Here is a 27,179-nt window from a genome sequence, read left to right on the forward strand (position 1 = left end):
ACAAACAAAAGCTCAAAGACATTCACACTCACATGCACATATATTTTATATATATATATATATATATATATATATATATATATATATATGTATATGTATGTATGTGTGTATGTATACCTCAGACTTCTTTCAGTTTCCATCTATCAATTCAACTCCCAAGGCTACAGTAGAAGATACTTGCCCAAGGTAGGACTGAACCCAAAACCATGTGTTTGAAAAGCAAACTTCTTACCACTCATCCACACCTGTGCCTTCTTCTAAAATTCCTACTTAATCCTTCTGTGCATATGAAGCACTGCCATTCCCCAGATTGCAGCATGGTCATGTCTTCTATCTTATTTAATAAGGTAATTATCAGAAATTTAATTATTTCACTAAGTGCATGAATGGCTGTGTGGTTAAGAAGCTTACTTTGCAAAAACATGGTTTCAAGTTCAGTCCCACTGTTGCATCATGGGCAAGTGTCTTTTGCTATAGCCCAGGGTCAATCAATGCCTTGTGAGTGAATTTGGTAGATGGAAACTATGTGGAAATTGGGACAAAATATATATTTTTCTTTATGAAATAAAACATTTATACAGTCAGCCGGTTTCGCTTGTGCTAATCATAACTAAGAAGCTCGTGATAATGTTACAATTTTATGCAATCATAAGAAGTTTTTGTTCCATATTAGTAGGAGGAAGGATATGTGTGTAAGTCTTTTTGTGTGTCCCCTACCACTGCTTCATAACTGGTGTTGATTCATTTACATCCCAGTAACTCATCGATTTTTGGCAAAAGAGACTAGTAGGATAAGTGCCAGACTTTAAAGAATAAATACAGAGGACTGAAATAACTAAAAAATTGGAGACAAATATCTCATAATTCTTGATTATTTTGAAAATTTAAACAAAATGGCAAAATGTATGCTCACAAAAGGGTTAAAATATTGGCTTACCAAAACAGGAAAAACAAACCAGGAGCAAAATTGTAAGATATTTAGTCTTGATGTAGTTATGTTTTGAGACCCATTTTAAGATGTCCCCAAAGTTCTTAAAACAACTTTATTTGAACATGTAACAAAGCTTATCAGTGGATGTAGCTATTGATACATTGCTGGTACTTAATGTTTCAAGATCCTGTTTCTTTACCCATTTAAACATATGTGTGGTCTGAATTTTACTAAATAATAATAATAATAATAATAATAATAATAATAATGATCATGGCAATAATAATAACAATAATAACAACAACAATAATAATGATGACTAATAAGAACAACAATAATAATAATGATGACGATGACAACAACAATAATAATAATGATGACAATAACAACAACAATAATAATAATGACAACAACAACATCAACAACAATAATAATAATGATGATAACAACAACAATAATACTAATAATAAATAATAATAATGATAATAATAATGGTTTCAGATTTTTCCACAAGGGCAGCAATTTTAGGGGAGGGGATGAGTCGATTATATCGACCCCAGTGTTCAGCTGGTACTTAATTTTTCAACCCTAAAAGGATCAAAGGCAAAATCGACCTCAGCGGAATTTGAACTCAGGATGTAGCAACAGGCAAAATACTGCTTAGTATTTCATCCAGCAACCTAATGATTCTGCCAGCTCACCACCTTAATAATAATAATAATAATAATGATAATAATTCTTTTTATTATAAGCACAAGGCCTGAAATTTTGTAGGGAGGGGGATAGTCAATTACACCGACCCCAGTGCGTAACTGGTACTTAATTTATCGACCCTGAAAGGATGAAAGGCAATGTCGACCTCAGCAGAATCTGAACTCAGAACGTGAAGACAGACAAAATGCCGCTAAGCATTTTACCTGGCATGCTAACGATTTTGCCAGCTTGCCACCTTCATAATAGTAGTAGTAATAATAATAATAATAATAATAATAATAAATAATTCTTTCTGCTATAGGCACAAGGTCTGAAATATTGGGGGATGGTACTAGTAATTGATTACCCCCCCCCCCCAATACTTAACTGGTACTTACTACATCAATACTGAAGGATGAAAGACAAAGCCAGCCTTGATAGAATAAAAATAATAATGATAATAATCCTTTCTATTATAGGCACAAGGCCTGAAATTTGGGGGTAGGGGTCCAGTCAATTAGATTGACCCCAGTATGCAACTGGTACTTAATTTATCAACCCTGAAATGATGAAAGGCAAAGTTGACCTTGGTGGAATTTGAACTTGGTGGAATTTGAACTCAGAATGTAGCAACTGGTGAAATACTACTATGCATTTCATCCGGCATGCTAACGATTCTGCCAGCTCACCGCCTTTATAATAGTAATAATGATGATTAATAATAATGGTCCTTTCCACTATTGGTACCAAGTCTAAAATTTTGGGACTAGGGGCTTATCTTGACTGGTAGTTAATTTACCAGCCCTGAAAGTATAAAAGGTAAAGTCAACTGTGACAGAATTTGATCACCATCATCATCACCATCATTGTCATCATCATGAACATTATTATTAAGCACAGCTTCTAATACTGGAGATGTACTACAGTGACAACTGTTCACTGGTAGTGAACTAAGGTAACACCTCTTATTTTTCAAGCACCTTCCGGAGTATCTGAGCAGTTCCAAGCAGTGCTGTTTTCTGAAAGTGCTCCACCCTTATTGCAGCCCCTATTTGTTTCATTTTTACTCACTGTTCCCAGGGCTTCAACAATTATTGGTACTACTGCTACCTTTTTCATTGACCACACCTCCTGAACTTTCCAATCTAACCTGTCATATGTCTTGACTTTTCTTTCTTCCTTATCGCATACTTTGTTGTCAACTGGGCATGCTATATCCATGATCCAGCATAGTTTGTTTTCTTTCTCAATTAATACTATGTCCGGCTTCCTATTCTCAATCTCATAGTCGCACTGAATTATAAAATCTCTTAGGATCTTTGCATTTCTATTTTCGACAATACCTTCAGGTTTGTGGTCATACCAATGTTTTGCTCTCTGTCAAGTCCATACTTGTTGCAAAGTGTCCAATGGACAAGCCTGGCTATATTGTCATGGCATCTCTTATATTCCTTCTGGGTTAGTGGTATACATTGGCTGGTAATATGCCATATGGTTTCACTGTTTTGTCCACAGACTTTGCACTTGTCACTTTCTGCTGTGTTCTCTATTCTGTATTTCATGTAGTTTGTTCTTAGTGCTTGCTCTTAGGCAGCACAGATTAGAGCCTCCATTTCTGGTTTTAAATTACTTTTAGTCATCCACAGCCATCTTTTTCTCTGTCTGTCTTATCTTCAACATCCCTATGAAATTGACCATGCTTTCTTTTCTTTACCCACCTATTTTCAGTTTCATTCATTTTCAATTTCTTCTATAGTACTTTATCTTTGCAATCTTTCATCCTACACAAGCATGACCTTCTTACTTCTAATAACAGTTGTTCTGTGGCATTTTTTACATACCATGCTATGTTTTCTGCTCTAATGCTGTGTTCGCATACAATAAGTCCTCTTCCCCCTCTTTTTCTTGGTACATACAGTCTGTCTGTGTCACTTTTTGGGTGAAGTGACCCATATCTAGTCAGTAACTTCCTTGTCTTTCTATCTAAGCTGTTTAATTCATCTATTGTCCATGCGAGTACCTCTGCTCCATATCTAAGGAATGAAACCACCCAGGTGTTGATAGCTTCGATCTTATTCCGTCCGTTTAATTTCAACTTAAGGATCAGTCTCAGTCTACGCAAGTATTCCACCTTAAATTTTTCTGTCATTTCTTTCTCCATCAATTTATCCATTTCCCAAATCCCCAAGTACTTATAGCCTGTCTCTTCTATCTGCTTCATAACATCCCCCTGACTGTATCGCTAGCCTGTCCATACATTTGATTTTGCCTCTCTTCAAGACTAACACACCACACTTTCTCAGTCCAAACTCTATTCTGGAATCAGCACTGAAGGTATACACCATATCAATGAGGGAACTGACTTGGGCTTCATCTTTACCATAAAGTTTGAGGTCGTCCATTAACCCTTTCGATACCAACCCGGCTGAAACCGGCTTTGGTTCTGAGTACAAATGTCTTGTTTTCATAAATTTTGAATTAAAGTCTTCCACCAAACCTTAGTCACAATTTATGTTCCTAACACTAGCCGAATGATAACCAAGTTATTTTGCTAAATTCTTTGCGATATCTAAAATAATTGAGAGAAACACAGAGCATCTCAAAATAAATGCGGTAACGAAAGGGTTAATAACAAATGGTTGATTTTTGCTAGCGGCTTTTGAATACATACCCAGCTTTTGCATTTCCCAGAATCAGTGTTAGTGATATCAAGCACAGTACAAAGATCAGTGGGGACAGGCATTCCTAATTTCTACTGTCCCTAAATTTCTTCCGTATACTGTCAGGTCCATCCTCAAATTCACCATACTTTTTCCAAGCAATCACTCAACATTCGATGCAATACCAAATAGGTTCATTCACTCCATAATCCCAAAATTTGGGATCGTAATAATAATCAGATACGATATTATTGTTGTTGTTGTTGGTGTTACTACTACTACTTCATCAGAAGACAAAATAATAAAGGATTGTAAAAAAACAGATTTCGTTAAGAGCTGGTAAATGATCTTCTTAACTACTAACTCTTTTTATTTCTTTAACATATTGCCTGTCAATCAAGTTAGTACTAAATAATTAGAACACACACACACACACACACACACACACACACACACACACACACACACACACACCACACACACACACACACACACACACACACATACATAACACACAAACACATACTCCAAAAAAAGAAGTAACTATTCTCATATTATATTGGTGTTTCTCCAATTTCCTTTTATCTTATCACTTGTCAGAGTCAGCTTTCATTGTACTTACTGCTTTTGTTGTTTTCACTCTTTTCCTCATATATATATATATATTTATATATATATATATACACAATCTTATTTTCATTTTATTTTTCCAAATGAGTGTAATTAGAAAGAAAGCCTCCAAACGAGTAAGAAACATAACACTTGGAGATAAATTCTACTTCTGGTAACTTGGAGTGTTATTAAGAATCAATCATCACCATCATCATCATCTTCATTATCATCATCGCCATCATTGCTTTAATGGCTGTTTTTCCATGCTTGCATGGATCAGACATAATTCAGTGAAACAGATTTTCTATAACTGGATGTCCTTCCTGTTGCCAACCCTCACCTGTTTTCCAACCAAGGAATTATATCTCCATAGCCGCGCATGTTCTCATAGAAAATACTTGAAACGACTGGCACTGGCCGTATAGCACTGACACTCATTTTAGAACTACCATGCGATGCCAAGACAAGAACACACCAACACACACACACATATATCATCATCATCATCATCATTTAACGTCTCTTTTCGATGCTGGCATGGGTTGAATGATTTGACAGGAGCTGGCTGGCTAGGCAGAAGACCGCGCCTAGCTTCAGTGTCTGTTTTGGCATGGTTTTTATGGTTGGATGCCCTTCCTAACACCATATACATACATATACATATACATATATATATATATAAGATGGAGGTGGAAATAGCACAGAAGTAAGTCTAAAACATTTCAATTTAAGAGGGAATTTAAAAATGATTTTAAAATTATATAAAGAAAACATTACATGTTTTGATGTTTCTCATCAAATAGCAGTAAAAATTTATTAAACAATTTATGTTGTCTGGGGGTCAAGAACATGTATATATACATACATATATATATATATATATATATATATATATATATATATTTAAGTAGGTGGATGAATTATCCTATGTTTATCGTCAGCATGGAAAATTCGTTTAACCGAAACCTGGGTAGCAAATTCACGTCAGAAAACACGGTTGAGTAAAGGAATTTTGTTAACATCTTCGTTCGACTCCATTCTTTCATTTATTCATATATATATATATATATCTGTGTGTGTCTGTGGTAACGTTAGGGGTGTGCAGATAAAGCTCCTATTTCATTATGCCGGCTGAATGGTGAGTCAGTTTTTTTGGGTTGCATCATGGTTATACAGATATAATGTAGGATAAATATAATGACAATAATTCTAGGATGAAATTTATAAATATTTAATGCATCGTTATGTGAGTTTCAACAAATCACATGATTTTGACATCAGAGTCAGTATCCTTGTGATTAGTACAGTGTAGTCTGTATTATCCTTGGGCATCCGGTTGATCATCATAGGTGTAGGAGTGGCTGTATGGTAAGTAGCTTGCTTACCAACCTCATGGTTCCAGGTTAAGTCCTACTGTGTGGCACCTTGGGCAAGTATCTTCTACTATAGCCTTGGGCTGACCAAAGCCTTGTGAGTGGATTTGGTAGCCGGAAAGGGAAAGAAGCCCGTCATATATATGTATGTGTGTGTATATGTTTGTGTGTCTGTGTTTGTCCCCCCAACATCACTTGAAAACCAATGGTGGTGTGTTTACATACCTGTAACTTAGCGGTTCGGCAAAAGAGACCGATAGAATAAGTACTAGGCTTACTAAGAATAAGTCCTGGGGTCGATTTGCTCGACTAAAGGCGGTGCTCCAGCATGGCCACAGTCAAATGACTGAAACAATTAAGAGTAAAAGAGTATTGGTTTGTTTCGTCAGGTGATACTACATTATTGGAAGAATCTTGTCGGATTTTTATCTCTTCTTGTCAGTATAAAGGCCAATCTAGCTATTTTAGCTACATAGCTAGATTGGCTATTTTAGCTACATAGCTAGATTGGCTTTGATACTGGCAAGTAGAGAAAAATATCCATCCATGATTCATCCAGTAATGTAGTATCACCTGATGAAACGAACCAATGATGATGATCAACCAGATGCCCATAGATGATACAGACTATACTGTACAAATCCCAAGGATGCTGACTCTGATGTCAAAATCATGTGATTTGTGGAAACTCACATAATGATGTATTAGATATTTATAAATTCCATGATGATGACGATGATCCTAGAATTATTATTATCATTGTTATATGTGTGTGTGTATGTATGTATGTATGTATGTGTGTGTGTATATGAGTATATATGTATAAATATATACTCATGTTTTGAGTTATATTTTTCTTGATGGCATCACCAAACCTGTATATATATATACGCACACACACACACACACACACACACACACACACATACACACACAGCTGTCTGTCCTGTCATATCTCTTAGGGTCATCTATGTAACCAGCTGGCAGAATCATTAGGGTGCCAGCCAAAATGCTTAGGAGTATTTTGTCTGCCGTTATGTTCTGAGTTGAAATTCTGCAGAGGTGGACTTTGCCTTTTATATATTCGGGGTCGATTAAATAAGTACCAGTTATGCACTGGGGGTTGATATAATTGACTTAATCCCTTTGTCTGTCCTTGTTTGTTCCCTCTATGTTTAACCCCCTGTGAGCAATAAAGAAATAAATATTTATTCTTAAGTTATATTGAGATACTTTGTCCCCTTATCACTGATAATGCTGTTGTAAACAAACTTAACACATTTTTGCATTTTTTTTTATCCATCATTGATATGTAATTAGGTCACCCAGTGACTTATTTCAAATTCCTTTTATGTTAAAAATATTTCACCTGTCTGTATTTGTTCTTATTCTATCTAATGACAAGATTCATATTACATCCATGCATCACCTTTATAGCAAAGAAGCTGATGTGGGTTGGCAAGAGGAAGGGCATCTGACTGAATAAAATCTGCTTCAACAACAAATTGCATCTGACCCATGCGAGCATGGAAAATTAGATGTTAAAACAATGATGAGGATGATAATGAAGATGGTATGTATGTGTGTGTGTGTGTGTCTGTGTGTGTATGTATGTTTATGTATGTGTGTATGAGTGTTTGTGTGACTGTATGTATGTATTCATTATCTACGGTGGCACATTATCTGGTTTCGGTGGTGGAATTCGCAATTATAGGATCACAGTTTTGATTCCCAGACCAGACATTGCGAGTGTTTATTGAGCGAAAACACCTAAAGCTCCATGAGGCTCCGGCAGGGGTTGGTGGCGAACCCTGCTGTACTCTTTCACCACAACTTCCTCTCACTCTTTCTTTCTGTGTCTGTTGTACCTGTATTTCAAAGGGCCAGCCTTGTGACACTCTGTATCATGCTGAATCTGCCCGAGAACTACATTAAAGATACACTTGTCTGTGGAGTGCTCAGCCACTTGAACATCAGTTTCATGAGCAGGCTGTTCCGTTGATTGGATCAGTTGGGACCCCCCCGTCATCATAACTGACAGAGTGCTGTAGTAGTAATTCATTGTTTATATTTACCTCTTTTTATTCATAGTGTTAAAGTATTTTTTTATGCACTGTTATTACCACAATATTGTGTATTACTGATCTGTTTTCTGTATGTGTGTGTGTTTGTGTGAGAGAGAGTGAGAGGGGGAAATAGAAAAAGGGTGAGATGGGAGATTGAGAAAGAGAGAGGGAGGTAGAGAAATATAGAAAGAAAAAGAGTGTATGGTAAAGATAATTGCTATGATATTCAAAAGTTCTCATTGTTTATCTAGAATAGTATGAGTATTTTTATTGCCATTGTAGTATTAAAAGATTTTACTTAGTGTTACTAGAGATATTGAGGTTGACAGCATAAAGTTTTGAAGAGCAAGAAGCAAGATTCTAACAAGCCAAGACCACGATGTTGTTCCCTTCATTTTATGGAAGCTGATGCACTTTCATGAAGCTGTATTTATTTAGTTACTTTATATCCCAATTGGTGAATAGTAGTGGCATCGGGGACAGGTTCCCAAAGGGCCAATTACTGCTTCATTGCATTTCTGACAACAAGAATGACATGGGAGTTTGTGTAACTTGATGCAAAACTAACATTGCAAGGGTCTTAATTCGAAATGACACCTGACTTTTTTTGTTTCTTTACTGAAGTTTACAAGCTTTGCTGATAAATGTTGGTGAAAGACAGACACAAAAACATATACATATGTGTGTGTGTGTGTTTATGTATGTATGTATACACACACACATACAATTTTAGTAGAACCTTGCAGTACGAGTGCCTCATTGTACGAGTAATTTGCTGTATGAGCTGAGATGCGTTCATATTTTTGTCTTGAAGTACAAGCAGAAATCCATAGTACGAGCACACAAATCGTCTAATTTTTAAAGTAATTCAGTTAATAAAACCAGTTTACATATTTCTTTTGCATTCTCTTTTTTATAATTGTCATTTCACTTGTAACTACACCTTTTCTGTTTTGAAACATAAAATATTATTTTTGAATGGTTTTGGCAGGGCTGAAAACGATTAATTATATTTTAGTTAATTTCAATGGGGAAAATTGATTTGTAAAACGAGTAAATTGTAAGACAAGCTCAGTCATGGAACAAATTAAACTTGTACTATGAGGTATCACTGTATACATTTACATATATGTATATGTACACACACACATATATGTATATGTATGTATATATGTATTAACACAGAGAAACAATGATAGGCAAAAGGAATGTATTTATATGAAAAGCTGCATGTAAATGTTCCACGATGTGATCGAGTCTTAGCTTTACAGCTGTTTCAGATAATCAATGATTGTTTGATATAACCATGATATTATGCAAGGATTTCCAATACTGAGTCAATAATGTAAAACAGTTGCAGCATGGAAGTTGTTAGTAAGCCATTCAAGAATACACAAAAGCTGTTAGTTTCACATCAACGTTTAAATTTTATGACACAAATGAAATTTAAATGTTGAAGTGAAACTAATGGTATTTATGTGTTCTTGAATGGCTTACAAACATCTTCCACATTGCAATTGTTTTTGATTCAACACACGATCTCAGATCAAGTCACTTGCTATACAAGTACATTTCCATAAGTCAATAATGTAGTTATACATAATCAGTAAAGAATATTCTAATGAGGATATTGTGCCATTGCTCCATATGTCTATCAAGAATCTATACTAGTTGATATTTCTCCTTTGCTTTCATATAAACCTTCATTATCAACTGTATATATTGACTTCCTTGCCTATTATGCATGGCTATTCCAACTTGTCATTGATTAACTGAAACAGCTGTAAAGCTGAGATTTGATTACATCATCTAATTCATATGTGCAATCTTTCATATGAATACATTCCTTCTGTTTGTTATCGTTGTTCTCCTTCCATACCACTAGCTCAATGATTATTGTTCTTATAGCTAACTTTCTCTTCCACACAACCTAATTCAAAGAGTTGTTTGGATTTCTCTGAGCCAAACTGTTTGAATATTAATATCATGCTTACCTAAGCATTTCATAACCCATTCATATTCTTTTATTAATTTATCTGTTTCAGTCATTTGACTGTAGCCATGCTGGAGCACCGCCTTTAGTCGAACAAATTGACTTATTCTTTTGTAAGCCTAGTACTTATTCTATCAGTCTCTTTTGCTAAACTGCTAAGTTTCAGGGACGTAAACACTCAACGTCAGTTGTCAAGCGATGGTGGAGGAGACAGACAGACAGACACACACACACATACACGACAGGCTTCTTTCAGTTTCCATCTACCAAATCTATTCACAAGGCTTTCGTTGGCCTGAGGCTATAGTAGAAGACACATGCCCATGCTGCCACACAATGGGATTGAACCTGGAACCATGTGGTTTGTAAGCAAGCTACTTATTACACAGACACTCCTGTGCCTATATATATATATTCTTTTATTCTTTGACTTGTTTCTGCCAGATCAGATTGGAGCCTGGCGCAGCCGTCTGGTTCACCAGTCCTCAGTCAAATCGTCCAACCCATGCTAGCATAGAAAGCGGACGTTAAACGATGATGATGATGAATGTATTTTATTTTGGTCAAGTGAGTCTCTCATTACTCTCAGTTTCCTTGAGGTGCACAGAATCTTCAGGCAGTCATAACTTACCTGAAGACCTTGTGAACTTAGAGGTGAAACTCAGAGTAGCAAGAGACTCACTTGAATGAAATAAAATATATTCTTGATCTCTACTACGCCATTGAGTAATCCTTTTTTCTGACAGTAACACTAAACCTGCGTGTGTGTGTGTGTGTGTGTGTGTGTGTGTGTGTGTGTGTGTGTGTGTGCACATGCGCCTGCACATGTGTGTTTGTGCATGTGTGTGCATGCATATATATGCACGTGCATATGTGTGTATGCATGTGCATGTCTGTACATGTATTGCATGAGTGCATATGTATATGCATGCATGTGTGTGCATGTGCATGCACTAGTGTGTGTGTGAGTGTGCATGCACGCATGTGTGTGTGTGTGTTTGTAAATTAGAAGGTTGTTTCTGCTCATTCTTGAAAAGTTAGACATTTTAATTTAATGTTGTTCTTGGGCAAGAAAGCTGACTTTGCTTCAGTCTGAAAATGGGGTTTTGTTATATAAGACCAGTTTTAGAAATGGCTAAACAAAGTTGTGGCAATGAAAATAAATATAACATAAAATTCAAAAGTCTTCTTTAAATCTTGATGCTTACATCAATAGAAAATAAATAAATCTACCCCTCGATGGTACTGTTCACAGATGATCTAGCAACTATTTCTTAACAGTTTGATAAATTGATGTACTGACTACAAAGATTCTATGAAATGCTTGTAGTAGAATTTAATGTCTGGATTCTGAGTTATAAATCAATACTCTATCCATCCAGCTATTCTGCTGATGGACTAACTACAGATGCTTCTGACTTGTTATTAAAGAACAGATTGTCAATAAAGCATGGTTTGGTGGTTGGATATTATATGACAGCTTCCTTCCTTGTCGCTGTTATTGTAACAGTCATCTTGTCACCATTCTAAAACATCCTTTCTTTGTTATAGTACAGTCAATTTCTTTATTAACCATGAGGTTGAGAAAAAGAGGGGGTTGATACGAGGACAGACAAAACAAACATTGGGTCAGGGTATCGAATGAGACAAAATGTATGAATAAACAATTAAAATATATACAATTAGATAAGACTTTTACAGATTCCATAGACAGCGAGACTCACCAATGGAGAAGTTCTTAAGCAGATCAGGCCGAAAATGTCGCTAGAAGCTAGGATCACCAAGCATAGATTGACATATTTTGGTCATATTATGCGGAGAAAATCCCTGGAGAAAGGACATCATGCTCGGAATGGTCAGTGGCATGAGAGGAAGAGGCCGACCAAGAACCCACTGGCTTGACACCATCAAGAATGATACCGGAATGGACATAGCCAATCTGAAAGAAGCGGCCCAGGATAGAACTGACTGGAGGACACTGATCCATCGAGTAACTGAGAGTCGACTTCGACTGAGCGGATAGATAGATAGATAGATAGATAAGAATCAGTGAATTACAGAAAATGAAGCGGAGGAAACGGTCGACCCCACAAACGCATACTCACACTGAAGACTTTGCTTTCTCCTTTTTATATTCTCGTTTAAACAAGTTCTTTCACTCGCAACATACTTGCTATAGACTTCCATCTTTTACGAAGCACATTTTGTGACAGGCATTTCTTCTCCAGCCTTATTTTCCATTTTATGTGGAACTAGCAGCATAGCCCGGCGTTGCCCGGGTATGTAAGAGCTCCTAGTAGGCAACAACTAATCCCAATCTAGTCCTTTCCCTCTTGGGAATGAAGGCGCATGTGTAGGTTGCAATGTCTTCTCTTCACTCCCAAATAACTATCAAACAGCTATCGATAATTCAACCCAACCAATTCCTACCAGGAAGAAATTACATTCGAGACTTTACCCCCAACACGGCAAGTTATTCGAATACTTTTTTTGTTTAAACTTTCTTTATAACTACCACCCCAAATGTTTTACCTTAAATTTTTGACGTACCCTAAGGGTCCTCGGACGCTACTTGCAAACTCTTGGTTTATTATAAACCACTTTTGTCGTGTGCACCAAAAAACCTTTTCCATTCGTTTGTTCAGTTTGGTCACTTTTGACTTTTTCGTTGTTGTCACTCACATTGCTGCTCACTTTTTTGCCGTGTTTGTAAATTTTTATACATTTTGGGATACTTACCCCACGTGTTCTGAGAGTTAAAAAGGTCGAGTTCCGTCCCCTAGACAGTCTGTATTTAATACACAAATCGGTTTGCTATGTGTGCCACATATGATTTAATTAACCGATTTTTTCCAGTAATAAAGTATCCTATTGGAATAAAAAGGGCCATATAACTCCTTGGAGCAGACATGATGCTCGCTGTGAATTAAAAAAAAAATTCCTGCCAATTTGTGAAAGATATTGTCGAAAATATGTCATCTTGAATTTGAACACGATTTCCCAAAATGGCATGATTTTATCGATTTTTTTCTGATGGTAAGGTATTGCATGGAAAACTAACATCAGAATTAAGTTTCTTAGGGTAACATTAAGCTTCACCATGAGTTTGGTGAAAATCTATTGCAAGTTGCGAAAACTACAACCGAAAATGTGTTGCATATAAAAAGCTTAGATTCTCGACCCCATGTCGAATTTATCAATTTTTTTCAGAACTGGGTGAACTTTTCAAAATTTTTGCTGCGTTAGTTTTGAATTATGACATTGGGTTATGCGTGTGTCAAGTTTCATCAGAATCGGTTGAAAACCGTGGTCAGAGTGAGGGTACAACCTGACAGACACACAGACAGACAAACTGCCGTTTATATATAGAGAGAAGAGATATCACATCATCATTATGGTACTGTTATCTATCTTGTCATTATAGTACTACATTATATGTAGGCATGGGAGTAGGTGAGAAAGAGATAAAAGGAAGGTAATGATGGATTACCTGAGCAAACTGTCCTCTCCTTTTTCTTCATCATCATCATGCTTATGATGAGGATAACGTTAATGATGATATCTATTTTTATATGCAGGTGAGAATTGGATGTGATTTATTGTGCAACTGGGTGCTTTTCTTGATGCCAACCGTTTCTGTCCGCATCTTTTAAGACGTACAGGAATACAGTCTATCTATAACTAAACAACCAAAATATGATAGTTGGCTGAAAAGCTCATAGGCTGACCAAGACACTCTCATGAAATGTGACCAAATGAGGTTCATTTTTCAACATAGTCCATTTTCAAGAGAAGTTACTTTTGAAGTCTTCTTGAACATTCAAATGTCACTTTACCTAGAAAGAAACAATACAGTTATAAAGAAGAGAGGATTGAAGTTAATGTATGTGAGATTTCACAATCTTAGCATCACTCCTTCATTGTCAGCCTATGAATTTTTCAGCCCACCTGCATACACACAAATTTTTCATTTTTCTTATTTCATAGATATTCATCTTAAATATTAAATTAAATGTTTTGGTCTTCAGGCTCTTTTCCATTTTGTTGTTATTGTTGTTATTCCATTTGGGTTTCTCAAGGCTTCGTCAAACAGGTGATTTCAAACTTGAGCACAGGTGAAATTTTGCCAGCAGATGTGGAGAGACTCTCCCGCCCCTATTTTATAATGTAACATGGAAAAAAAAAACATGAAAACAAATAAATAAAATGACAAAAAAATAAGGTTGTAGATAACAGGTGTTATTACATATTGTAATTATGATTGTTAGCATGGAAGCTTTTTCATGGCACCATTCCAGAATGGAAAAGAGAGGGGTTGTTGAGAAATCTGTTCTACAAGATCATATTTCAGGATTTATATATTTATTTATTTATTTATACTCTTGTTTTTGTTTGTTTTTGTTCTAAATACCCAGCTAAACATTAAGACATTTTTTCTTATCAAATGTTTATACTTTTTTGTACCTTTTTCCTTTACTTGTTTTTGTTTTTTCCTGTTGCTCTCTCTGTCTTTCTTTTGTGGAAAAGATAAGACAAGATTAGCAGTCTCCTTTATTGTTGTCATCGTCATCAACATCACCGTGATATTCATATTTATCATTTTCCATCATCTGTAATCATTAATGTCATCTTTATCGTTATCACCACCATCACTACTAGAACCACCACCACCACCACTACCATCATCATGTTCACCATACTTGTCATTTTTCATGATCTTTTATCATTGTTGTCATCTTTGTCATCATTATCATTGCCAGCATCTTGATCTTTTCTTCACCACTACCACCACCACCACCATCATGATGTTTATCATATCCTTTTCACTATCTTTAATCCATGTTGTCATCTTCCATTGTTATCATTTTTATCAATACCACCACCTCTGCCACAACTACCACACTCATCATCATCATCACTCATGAAAAATTAAATTGTTCCTTGATATGGCACATGACCGGAGAGGCACACGAGTGGCTGTATAGTTAAGAAGTTTGCTTCCTAGCCCTGTGGTTTTGGATTCAGTCCCTCTGCTCAGCACCTTAGGCAAGAATCTTCTACTACTACTCCAGGCTGACCAGAACTTAGAGAATTTAGTAGAAACAGAAAGAAGTCCATCATGTGTGTATATATGTATGTCTGTCTGTCTTTGTCCGAATGACCATTTGTCATTTGTCGGTTTGTTTACATCTTTGTAATTTAGCAGTTTGACAAAAGAAACTGACAAGTATAAGTGTCAGGCTTTAAAAAATAAGTATTGAGGTCAATTTATTCTAGTAAGCCCTTTCGAGTAGCACCCCAGCATGGCCATAGTCCAGTGGTTGAAATTGACAATATGAATACTTTTAGTATTATAAAATGATGATGTTGAGGATAAAGCAACTGAAATATACTTTGTAGAAAACCCTTTTTATAAAAGAGAATAGAGCAATTCATTAAATAATATAAATTGGTATGGCTTAATGAGTCCTATGAGGATGGTGACAAAATCCGCTTCAGGGAAAAATTTGATTGTAAGAAACCATTCTGTCTATGAAGAGGAGGTTGTAGATGGATCTATTGGGGACTGCATTTGTTTGAGCTTCTCTAACCAAACCATCCATGACAAACACCAATTTCTTTGCTAATACTTTGGCCAAAATTTAAAACCCTGCATTTATCAGTGTTATGGGTGAGAAATTGTCTATAATATCCCCTGTATTGACAGCCTTTCTCAGTAAAGTTAACACACCTCAACTCACAGATCTGGGAATTCTCCTGTTTTGCTGTCAATTGTGATGGATGTTTGCCAAGAGGTCACAAAACAGATTTGGCATATAACCATAAAACTCATAGTGCAGACTATCCTAACCAGGTAGTTTGTCCCTTGCACAACCACCCAGTACTTCATGTATCTCAGTTGCTGTTATTGGCCTTTCACAGTGCCTAACCTCTTCTTCCAAAAGATGTGGCTGGCCCTCCAGGTATTAAAGTCTATAATTCTCTGTGGCCTATTCCTTTCTCTAAACAGACAAAGTACTGCTGGAAGGCCACATGCATTTGTTTGTCACCATATAGTATGTTCCCATCCTGATCTGTCAATGACTGAATTGTGGCTTTGTTGCCGTGTTGTGCCTCCACTACTAGAGCCTATCAAATTTCATTCCTTCATGTTGTAGCATGTGAGCTCTATCCTTGACAACTCAGTCTTTGTGTTTCATATTGAAGAAATAGCCAAGGGCCATTCTTGCCACTTGCACATTTGTCATGACACCACTTCTAATTGCCCTTTCTAGTTTACTAATTAGCTCTTCCTCTAAACTATTTCTCTCTATCACTTGCTCTTTACTAAATGCTATTGACTTGTATTTAATTGCCCTCTTCAGGATCTCCACCAGCCGTTTTTGTCTGTCGCCCCTGTCAAATGCCTCTTAACATTTGACAGGGGCAATAATCAATCTGGTCTCTGTAGTCTTTTTGTATCAGGAAAGACATCAACTTCCAGTAGTCCTATTTAAGGTAACTGTGAAGATTACAAATTTGTCATCTGTATAGCTGACCAGTATGAATTGTGGACACCCTAACACATCTTTGTCCATTAACCTAATGAATGCTTTAAGTACAATCTGGAAGATCCATCGTGGTTGCTTCAAGTCTACATTGGTACATTCAGGAAATCTAGTCAGTATCTGTCAGACATTGTTTTGAGACTTTTGCATCCCTACTATGGGTTAACCTTGCACAGTCCCTTCATGCATCCAAAATACCTTTCCAATCCCCTACTAATACTAAAGAGCAGGATGTTCTTAGGAAGGCTTCCTGGTATTGAAAGAAATCTGGCTGTCAAGTCCTGATGGGTGCATAGATGGCCTCTAGTTTGAAGGCATTGCCTTTACTGTCACTCACACCTGTCAGATCTAGGAAGATTATCTGAGCCTCTAAACCTAATTCTTTCTGGAAAAGCACTGCTACTCCTCTGCCCAGTCACATCAGACTATAAGATAAGAATGATTTGCAGTCATTTGACATAAGGTTGAGTGTGACTCAGAAATTTGTCCTACGGGATTTGTAGCCACCCTCTTCATCAAGGAAGATTAGTGGGTGATTTGTTTAGCTGTTGACAACTCAGCCTTGCAAGTAAGTGTATTAGGTTGCTTGTTACCCTCTGTACTCTTGAACAAACTGGTGGGTGAGTTTCTTGAATTACTGATAATTTGACCATGAAAAAAGCAGTCTGACTTGATTTATCCTCTATAATGTGCAATATATTAGATACGGTGTATATTAACCAGGTTGCTCTTTTTTTTCTTGTAGATATGTTGAAAATGCGGACAGGAAAATAGAATAAGGTAAGGTGCTCATATTGTTTAGCAAAATATGTTTTTCGTTTGTTTTTAAGTTGTTATATTCACAGAATTTTTATTTTATGCAAACAAATACTATTTGATTAGTCTGTATATGTACATGTATGTTACTGAAAATTTGTATGTATATTTATACAGGTAGTCATCAATTACCTGTAAGCATATCTTGGTAACATATATTATGCTTTTGCTAATTGTTTTAGCTACCTATGTAGTTGTGAACGTACACTGAAATCCCTTTGGGTCCCCTTCACCGTTGACTGAGCAGCATATAGAGGAAGGTGAGATAGCTGGATTAGTGCTGTGGGACTCCCTAAAGTGAAGTACCTTGTTCAAAGCCACAACAGGCTACCTATCCCAGGAATTGAATCTGCATCCCTATGTTCATAAACCAAACACCCCTAACACCCTAGGCCAAGCATATGCATATATTTTATCCATTTTAATACCTTTATTTCCTTGACCAGGGTTTAAGTGAAGATTTTCTTCTCATTTGTTTATTTTATTCTTATTAATTTTTTAATAAGAATACTGTATGTGTGTGTGTGTTTAAGTTGAATTTGTTTACATACATGCACACACCCGGATGCACACTGTGTTAAAAAGAGTAGTTGAATACCACTACATATATAATGCATGTGTGTGCAGCCATCTATGCAACATGCTTAATGTACATACACTGTAGATAGGCCAGTTAGTTCAGTATTTCTCCTGAGATAGCATCTCTTGTAGTGGAATATACTCTGTCAAAATAAATGTCAAAAACAGATAGATTTAAAAAAATATTTTCTACAATTAAAAATTTGGTCATTTTTTTTAATGTATCTTTTATCTTGGATTTTTTATTTGTTTTATTCTGTGTATATATATATATATATATATTTCAATGTTGCTTGACTGGCACCACCTTGAATTTTTGTCTAATGAATTGATTGCAGTACTTCTTTTATGAGCCTGGTACTTATTCTATCAGTCTCTTTTGGTGAACTGCTAAGTTATGGGGATGCCAACACATCAACATTGGTTGTCAAGCAGTGGTGGGAGGGACAAGCACAGACATAAAGACACGCTCTCATAGATATACATACATACATATATATATATATATATATATTATCATCATCATTGTTTAATGTCTGCTTTCCATGCTGGCATGGGTTGGATAGTTTGACTGAGGACTGGCAAGCCAGCAAGCTGCACCAGGCTCCCAATCTGATCTGGCATGGTTTCTACAGCTGGATGCCCTTCCTAACGCTAGCCACTCTGAGAGTGTAGTGGGTGCTTTTTATGTGCCACCGGCATGGGATCCAGTCAGGCAGTACTGGCATCAACCACGCTGAAATGGATCTTTTTACATGCCACCAGCACAAGTGCCAGTGGTGGCACTGCCATCAACCACACTTGAATGGTACTTTTTATATGCCACCAGCATGGGATCCAGTCATGCGGCACTGACATGAGAACCAGTCAGGCAGCACTGGCATCAACCACGCTGAAATGGTACTTTTTACATGCCACCGGCACAAGTGCCAGTAAGGTGGCACTACCATCAGCCACACTTGAATGGTGCTTTTTATGTGCCACCAGCACAGGTGCCAGTCAGGCAGCATTGGCATATATATATATATATATATATATATATATAAAGTTCAAATAAAGGTTGCCAACCTCATTAAGGGATAATAAAATCCAATGAATATACTGGTTTTTTACTTATGGATTTCTTTCAGTTTCTATCTACCAAATCCACTCACAAGACTTTGGTTGGCCTTAGGCTATAGTAGAAGACACCTTCCCATGGTGTCACACAGTGGGACTGAACCCAGAACCATGTGGTTGGGAATCAGGCTTCTTACCACACAGAAAATCCATTTTCAAATATGATTAGATAAAATATATAAATCCATCTATTTTTTTCCATCTATTTTAAATAATATCTTTACTATCAACAAAATACACGGGATAAAAAACAGTTCATGCAACAAATAGACTGTTATATTACTGAATTAGCATTCATCAGCTGAAATACAAAGGAGTGTTGAAAAGTTTCTGGTTTTAAAGGTATCATGAAAGGCCTGTTTGTAGGCCCAACCTTATGAATCCTTTTACAGAGCTTAAAAAATCTGATGGACCACTCCAATAAGTGGGTGAGTCTGAGAGAGGAATATATTGAATAAAATCATAATGAGGTGATCCTCTTGTATTTTCCCTTTATCTCAAGCCAGAAACTTTTCAACACCCCGTCATATAACATTTATGTAATTCAATGGTTGTGTGGTTAAGAAGTTTACTTCCCAGGGATGTAGTTTCAGGTTCAGTCTGGATGTAGGTGTAGCTGGGTAATCAAGATTTTCATGTTGTTTTATGCTCCAAACACCAGCTAAATAATGACAAAATTACTTTATTAAATTCATCATCATCAACATCATCATCATCGTTTAACGTCCGTCTTCCATGCTAGCATGGGTTGGACGGTTCGACCGGAGTCTGGGAAGCCAGGAGGTTGCACAAGGCTCCAGTCTGATCTGGCAGTGTTTCAATAGCTAGATGCCCTTCTTAAAGCCAACCACTCCGTGAGTGTAGTGGGTGCTTTTTATGTGCCACCAGCACAGGAGCCAGAGGAGGATGGCAATGGCCATGATCAGTTGGTGCTTTTTACGTGTCACCGACGTGGGAGCCAGTCATGCAGCACTGGCATCAACTATGCTTGAATGATGCTTTTTACGTGCCACTGGCACTGCCATCAACCTTACTTGAATGGCACTTTTAATGAGCCACCGGCACAGCAGCAGTTAGGCAGCGCTGGCATTGCCCATGCATGAATGGCACTTTTTTATGTGCCACTGGTACAGGAATCAGCCAGGCAGTATTGGTATTGACTATTTATGTATCTTTATGTTATATTGCTAACTAAATCTGTGTTGTCCATCTCTTTGTCCCTGCCTACCCATACAGCTACCTACTTACCTACCTACAGTTCTATCAAGCTATCTGTCTGCCTGTTTATCTGTCCAACTGTCCACATTTATATGTGTCTGTGTGTGTATATGTTTATAAATATGCATATGAATATGTTTCTATTTAGGCAGACATGTGTATGTGTGTGTGTGTGTATATATATATATATATATATATATATATATATATATATATATATATATATATATATATATGCATGCATGCACACCCGTCTTTCTTTTTTTTCTCCTTTTATATGTGTGAGTGTGTGTGTGCATGTATGAATGTGTGTGAATACGTCTGTATTTGTACACACTTGTCCTTTTTGGAAAATCCTGCAATCAGGAAACAAGGCAATAATCTATGACAAAGGATATAGACTAATGAGTTCTGCATTCTCTCCCTTCAAGAGGAACTCTCTATTCTGATGTGGCCAGTTGTTCTGAATGCATATATTAACATATGTATTATCATTTTAATAATGTTGTGTGACCTTTTCCATCCTGCTCTCTTGGACGTGTTGTTGTTCAATTACTGTTTGTGTCTGCTATTGGTTTCTAATCTATATGAATTATTGATTCTCATTTCCTTTCACATTGCTGTTTCTAACGTAAGCTTCACTCCCCGTTTTGTATTTTTACCCATTTTTTACTAGAAATGAATATTAATATTCAGTTTTTTTTATTGTATTTTTGTCGGTTGATTTCTTTTCCTTTTGTCACCGTGTTATTGCTGGAGTAATTCTTGGTATAACAATATTCCCTATGAATAAATAGCATTTAAAGAGGACTAATCATTTCCTCTTGAAGTTAACTCAATGGTGGTCACATCATGGTATTCTGTTGACCAAATCTAAATAATCATTCATATATGTGTGTGTTTGTGTGTATAGGTATGTACAGACATAGTTAATATGTTTGTGTGCATTCAGTCATGGTAAGACAGTATGCTTCACAAGTTGTCTCCAGAGAAGAAATTCTCTTTATAGATAGTATAGGTGTAAATACTAGCCATGAATGATGTCACTGAACTCTAGGATACATGTATTTCTGTGTCAATGCGCTTCATCAGTGCCTTGAGAAAACTTCTGCAGTGTATTGTCTTTCTATGTCCATGAACATGGAATGTGGACCTGATAAATATATTTCATTCAATGCTACTTAGTGTGTATTTAATTAATAAGAATGACAGTGATTGACAGCTATAAATAACTGGATTAGCATGTTGCGCAAGAGAAGCAGCAATGATATACTCAGCATAATATTGAAACAAATTTGATTCTTTGAGTTTCTCAGAGACACAGTTGAAATCCTTTATCTTTGTGGTTGAGAGAATGAGTAAATTGTCAGTTTTCTTAAAATCATGTTTTCAATCATTTTGTTGTTGTTTGTTCCTACTCGAGCCATGTCTGGTTCATAAGGGCCGGTTTCCCGGTTTGTTTGGCGTATAGGTTCCCCACCTGGACGGGATGCCGGTCTGTCGCAGGTGAGCTGCAAGATGCAGGAGGAAAGAGTGAGAGAAAGCTGTGGCAAAAGAGTCAGCAGAAGTTTGCCATTAACTTCTGCCAGAGCTGTGTGGAGCTTAGGTGTTTCGCTCACAAACACATACATCACTCGGTCTGAGATTTGAATTCGCAATCCCTCGACCGTGAGTCCACTGTTCTAACTACTAGGCCATGTGCCTCCACCTTTTTCAATCATTTGGACTGAGGTCATGCTGGTGCACCACCTTGAAGAGTCTAGTCAAACAAATTAAACCTAACGCTTACTTTTAAGCCTGATTCCATCAGACATTTTTGCTCAACCCATAAAGTTGCAAGACTGTAAACAAATACCAGTTGTCAAGCAGTGGGGTGGAGGCAACAAATACAAGGACATACACACACACACACACATACATGACACGCTTCCACACAGTTTCTGTCTATGCAGTTCACTAACAGGCATCAGTCAGCTCGGGGCTATAAGACACTTGCTCAACGTGCTGAGGAATAGGACTGAACTCATGACCACATGGTTATAAAGCAAGCATCTTAACCATTCAAGCCTCTACCTCCACATAACCTATTTCTTTACTGCCCACAAGGGGCTAAACACAGAGAGGACAAACAAGGACAGACAAACAGATTAAGTCGATTATATCGACTCCAGTGCATAACTGGTACTTATTTAATCGACCCCGAGAGGATGAAAGGCAAAGTCGACCTCAACGGAATTTGAACTCAGAACGTAGCGGCAGACGAAATACCTATTTCTTTATTACCCACAAGGGGCTAAACACAGAGGGCACAAACAAGGACAGACATAGGTATTAAGTCGATTACATCGACCCCAGTTCGTAACTGGTACTTAATTTATCAACCCCGAAAGGATGAAAGACAAAGTCGACTCGGCGGAATTTGAACTCACAACGTGACGACAGACGAAATATGGCTCCGCATTTCGCCCGGCGTGCTAACGTTTCTGCCAGCTCGTCGCGGCAGATGAAATACCGTAAAGCATTTCTCCTGGTGTGCTAACGTTTCTGCAACCATAAACAGATTCTGTGCATTGGGACTGGGTCTTTCAGCATCCTGTTTTTTGATTTTATTTTCTTTTTATTTTTGTTAAAATCCCAGTTTTTCATTCAGAAAAGTGCATGAGCATGTTGATTTATAAATTTTACAAAATGTTTTACATTTTCTTGTTGGTACTATTTATATTCAGTGAAAACAGGTGGAAAAACAAGATAAAATTTTACAGGATGGCTGGGTAGAATGATTTCATTTCATATGTCTCTCTCTGTGTGTTTATAAATACATACATGCATATGTGTGTGTATATCTATGTGTTTATGAATATGTGTGCACATATATTTATATACATATGTATATCTATGTATTTGTATATACATGCACACAGTTACACACGAACACACAGAAGCATAGGAAAGTAGCCGTTAAAGCAGCGATGACGGTGATGATATATCTAGTTGCTTCAAATACAAACATATATCATCAGCAAAAACTCCCCAAAAAAAAAAAAAAAAAGGAGACCAGTGACGACAACAACAACAACAAAGATTTTCAGATGAACTCTTAGATAAAAGTGATAGCCATTTCACTTTTACTTTTGATATAAATGTTTCCATTTTTTTTTTATCTATAAAATTTTCAGCTTTATTTCTTTTTTGTCTTTGCTCAATCCCCCAGACTGTTTAATCTGTGTTTTATTTCAATCAGTAAAAAGAAGAAAGAAAAAAAACCAACAAAAAACCTTGATGCCACATAGAAATAGAAAGATTAAATGCAATAGTATTATTATTATTATTATTATTATTATTATTATTATTTATCATGGCCAAATATGATGAATATAACTAACCACTGCATTCAGTCATTTCTTCTTTTTATGTTCAGATTCATCCATGAATGTTTTAATTCTACTAAATTTTAGAAAATGGTAAATATGAGGATGTACACAAACTTTCTGCCACGCTGGCAGAATTGTTACTCTACTGGAAAAATTATTTGGCAGACCTTTTTTTGGTTCTTTACATTCTGAGTTCGAATGCCATTGAGATTCACTTTGCCTTTTCATTTCTTTCATGATCAAGGTGGTGAGATGGCAGAATCGTTAGAACACCGGACGAAATGCCTAGCGGTATTTCGTCTGCCGTTACGTACTAAGTTCAAATTCCACTGATGTCGACTTTGCCTTTCATCCTTTCAGGGTCGATAAATTAAGTACCTGTTACGCATTGGGGTCGATGTATTCGACTTAATCCGTTTGTCTGTCCTTGTTTGTCTCCTCTGTGTTTAGCCCCTTGTGGGTAGTAAAGAAATAGGTATTTTATCTGTTTTTACATTCTGAGTTCAAATTCCACTGAGGTTGACTTTGCCTTTCATCCTTTCGGGGATGATAAATTGAATATCAGTTGCATACTGGGGTCGATCTAATCAACTGGCCCCCCTCCCCCCAGATTTCAGGCCTTGTGCCTAGAGTGGAAAAGAACATATATTTCTACTTTCAGATGATGATGATAATAGATGCAATACCAGGTACTGGCTCTCATGGCTTCTAGTGGAGGAGCATCATAGTCATCTTTGAATAGATATCCTTTTTTCCCAGCTTGATAGCAAAACTTTTCATTTAATAAAATCTCAATCTCAATCTCTTCTTTTTAACTTAAATCCCCCTTGAACCACACTAAACCCCTAACATACCACTCGACTCAACCACAAAACCAACCAGCCCCGCAAACCCCTATTTCTATAAAATGTGTGTTTCATCCCGTTACAAAGTAAATAATTCTTTGCAAGTAATCGTACTGAAGCATAAGCAATTCTACACCCTTGACTACTTTGCCACTTCTTTATGATAATCCAAAACAGGAAGTTTATATTCTTGGACTTAAATATTCTGATTAAATGGAATTGTGATTAATGTAGATTATTAATGGAATCAAAGGTTCCTGGAATTGTTATATGTACTTTTGTATTCATTCATTTATTTGTTTAGATCCTTTTGTTAGTATGTATAGGGTCAGCAAGGTTCTAAGTAAATATTGCGTCCATTACATATTAGGTTTCTCTGTTCAGTTCATCTGCCTTCTCTCCCACCACAACCACCACCATTTCTGCCTGCCAATCACATTTTGACAACCAAATGAATCTTGCCCTATCTCCTTTCATACAGATTGTCTTGTCAAACATGTCTTTTTGTTTGTTTATTTGTCTCTCTCCTTTGCCATTTGTATTTTTTATATTTTTGTAATATCTTGCATGACCCCATCATAGCTAAGGGCCCCTGGTCACTTCTGATTTAAATATGTGATGCAAGACTTACTATAACCTTTTAACCGAGAAGAGAATGAGCATTTCTTCTCCTTCTTTATTCTTTCTCTTCTTCCTATTTACATTCTCTCATTTCATTTCCCTTTTTAAGGATTTCCATTCCATATTTTTTCCCTTTTCTCCAGTTATATTTCATGACTTTTTTTCTTCCGCCATTCCCCCACTCTCCCACACACACACACACTTGCCAACACTCTCTCCCTCCCTCTCTCTGCATGGACCAATTTCCGGCTGTGAAACTGAACCAATTTTATATTTATGTGTGTATGTACATATATATATTAAGGGGGAAAGTTGAAATATGACTTTTCTCCCTTATACTGAATTAATGTCTAAACATTACAAAGCTACTGAGGAAAACTCCATAAATACATGAGATTGAAAGTGGGATAGTGAGAAGATGGTTAAAAAAGACTCCACATTAATTGCGAATTTTAATCTTGAAATTAGCTAATTCACAATTGATGTGGAGTCATTTTTAAATATCTTCTCACTAGCCTGCTAGCTTTGTAATGTTTAGACATTCATTCAGTATGGAGGAGAACAGTCGTATTTCAACTTTCCCCCTTAATATAATTGTATATATATATATATATATATATATATATGTGCAGGTGGCACGTAAAAAGCACCCACTACACTCACGGAGTGGTTGGCATTAGGAAGGGCATCCAGCTGTAGAAACATTGCCAGATAAGACTGGAGCCTGGTGCAGCCTTCTGGCTTCCCAGATCCCCGGTTGAACCGTCCAACCCATGCTAGCAATTTCGGCTGATTAATCTTGAGATTGCTCCGATCTGGCCAGCCCCAAAGGAAAATCTAAGCCAAGCGCATTAGATTCCTTGGAAGAAAGCCTCGAATGTATACAAAACAAGGACGGAAAAACGAACAATGTTACACGAATAAAAATACAAAAATACGTAAAAACAATAATGATAGCACGAATAAGAATACAAAAATACGTAAAAACAATAATGATAATAATAATAACAACAAAAACAGGACGTCACAGACAAGCGTCTTTTCGACAGGACGAGTAAATTTTTGAGCTAGCGTGATTGTTGCCAGAGCGGCTAACTGGTGTTTGTGCTGGTGGCATGTAAAAGGCACCATTCGAGTGTGGTGATCGTTACCACCGTTGCCTTACTGGCACTTGTGCCAGTGACACGTAAAAAGAAACCCCAAAAACATGATTTTTTCGTGGCTGTTGCCAGTACCGCCTGACTGGTCCTCATGCCGGTGGCATGTAAAAGCACCCACAACACTCTGAGTGGTTGGCGTTAGGAAGGGCATCCAGCTGTAAAAACTCTGCTAGATCAAGATTGGAGCCTGGTGCAGCCATCTGGTTCGCCAGTCCTCAGTCAAATCGTCCAACCCATGCTAGCATGGAAAGCGGACGTTAAACGATGATGATGATGATATATATATATATGGATGCTGACTTTACCAAACTGCCTTGGTGCCTCAGTTTAAGTACCTAATTCAAATGAATCTCAATTATTTCTCATATATATATATATATATATATGCATATACACACACACACACACACACACATGTTTATATGTATATTAGGTTGAGGAATAACCCATGAGCAATTTTTTCAAATCTATTTTAAGCAAAAAAAGACTACAACAAATCAATCAATAATATACTTTCCATTGTTGTTTACAACTTCCTTCCATCATTCAATAAGCTTTTTGATGCGTCGGTGAT

The 27,179-nt window shown here is 36.8% G+C and overlaps 1 protein-coding gene across 1 annotated transcript in view; it reads left to right on the forward strand.

Moving 5' to 3' along the window:
* The window catches only part of LOC115209887 (ceramide glucosyltransferase), a 327,186-nt gene that overhangs the window by 162,093 nt on the left and 137,914 nt on the right, over positions 1 to 27,179 (forward strand). Inside the window, exon 3 of the mRNA XM_029778470.2 lies at positions 17,622 to 17,656. The gene's annotated coding sequence lies outside the window, so the exon portion shown is untranslated. The remainder of the gene's footprint in view (positions 1 to 17,621; positions 17,657 to 27,179) is intronic.

This window comes from Octopus sinensis, linkage group LG3 (assembly GCF_006345805.1).
Source record: "Octopus sinensis linkage group LG3, ASM634580v1, whole genome shotgun sequence".
In the NCBI taxonomy this organism is placed as follows: domain Eukaryota; kingdom Metazoa; phylum Mollusca; class Cephalopoda; order Octopoda; family Octopodidae; genus Octopus; species Octopus sinensis.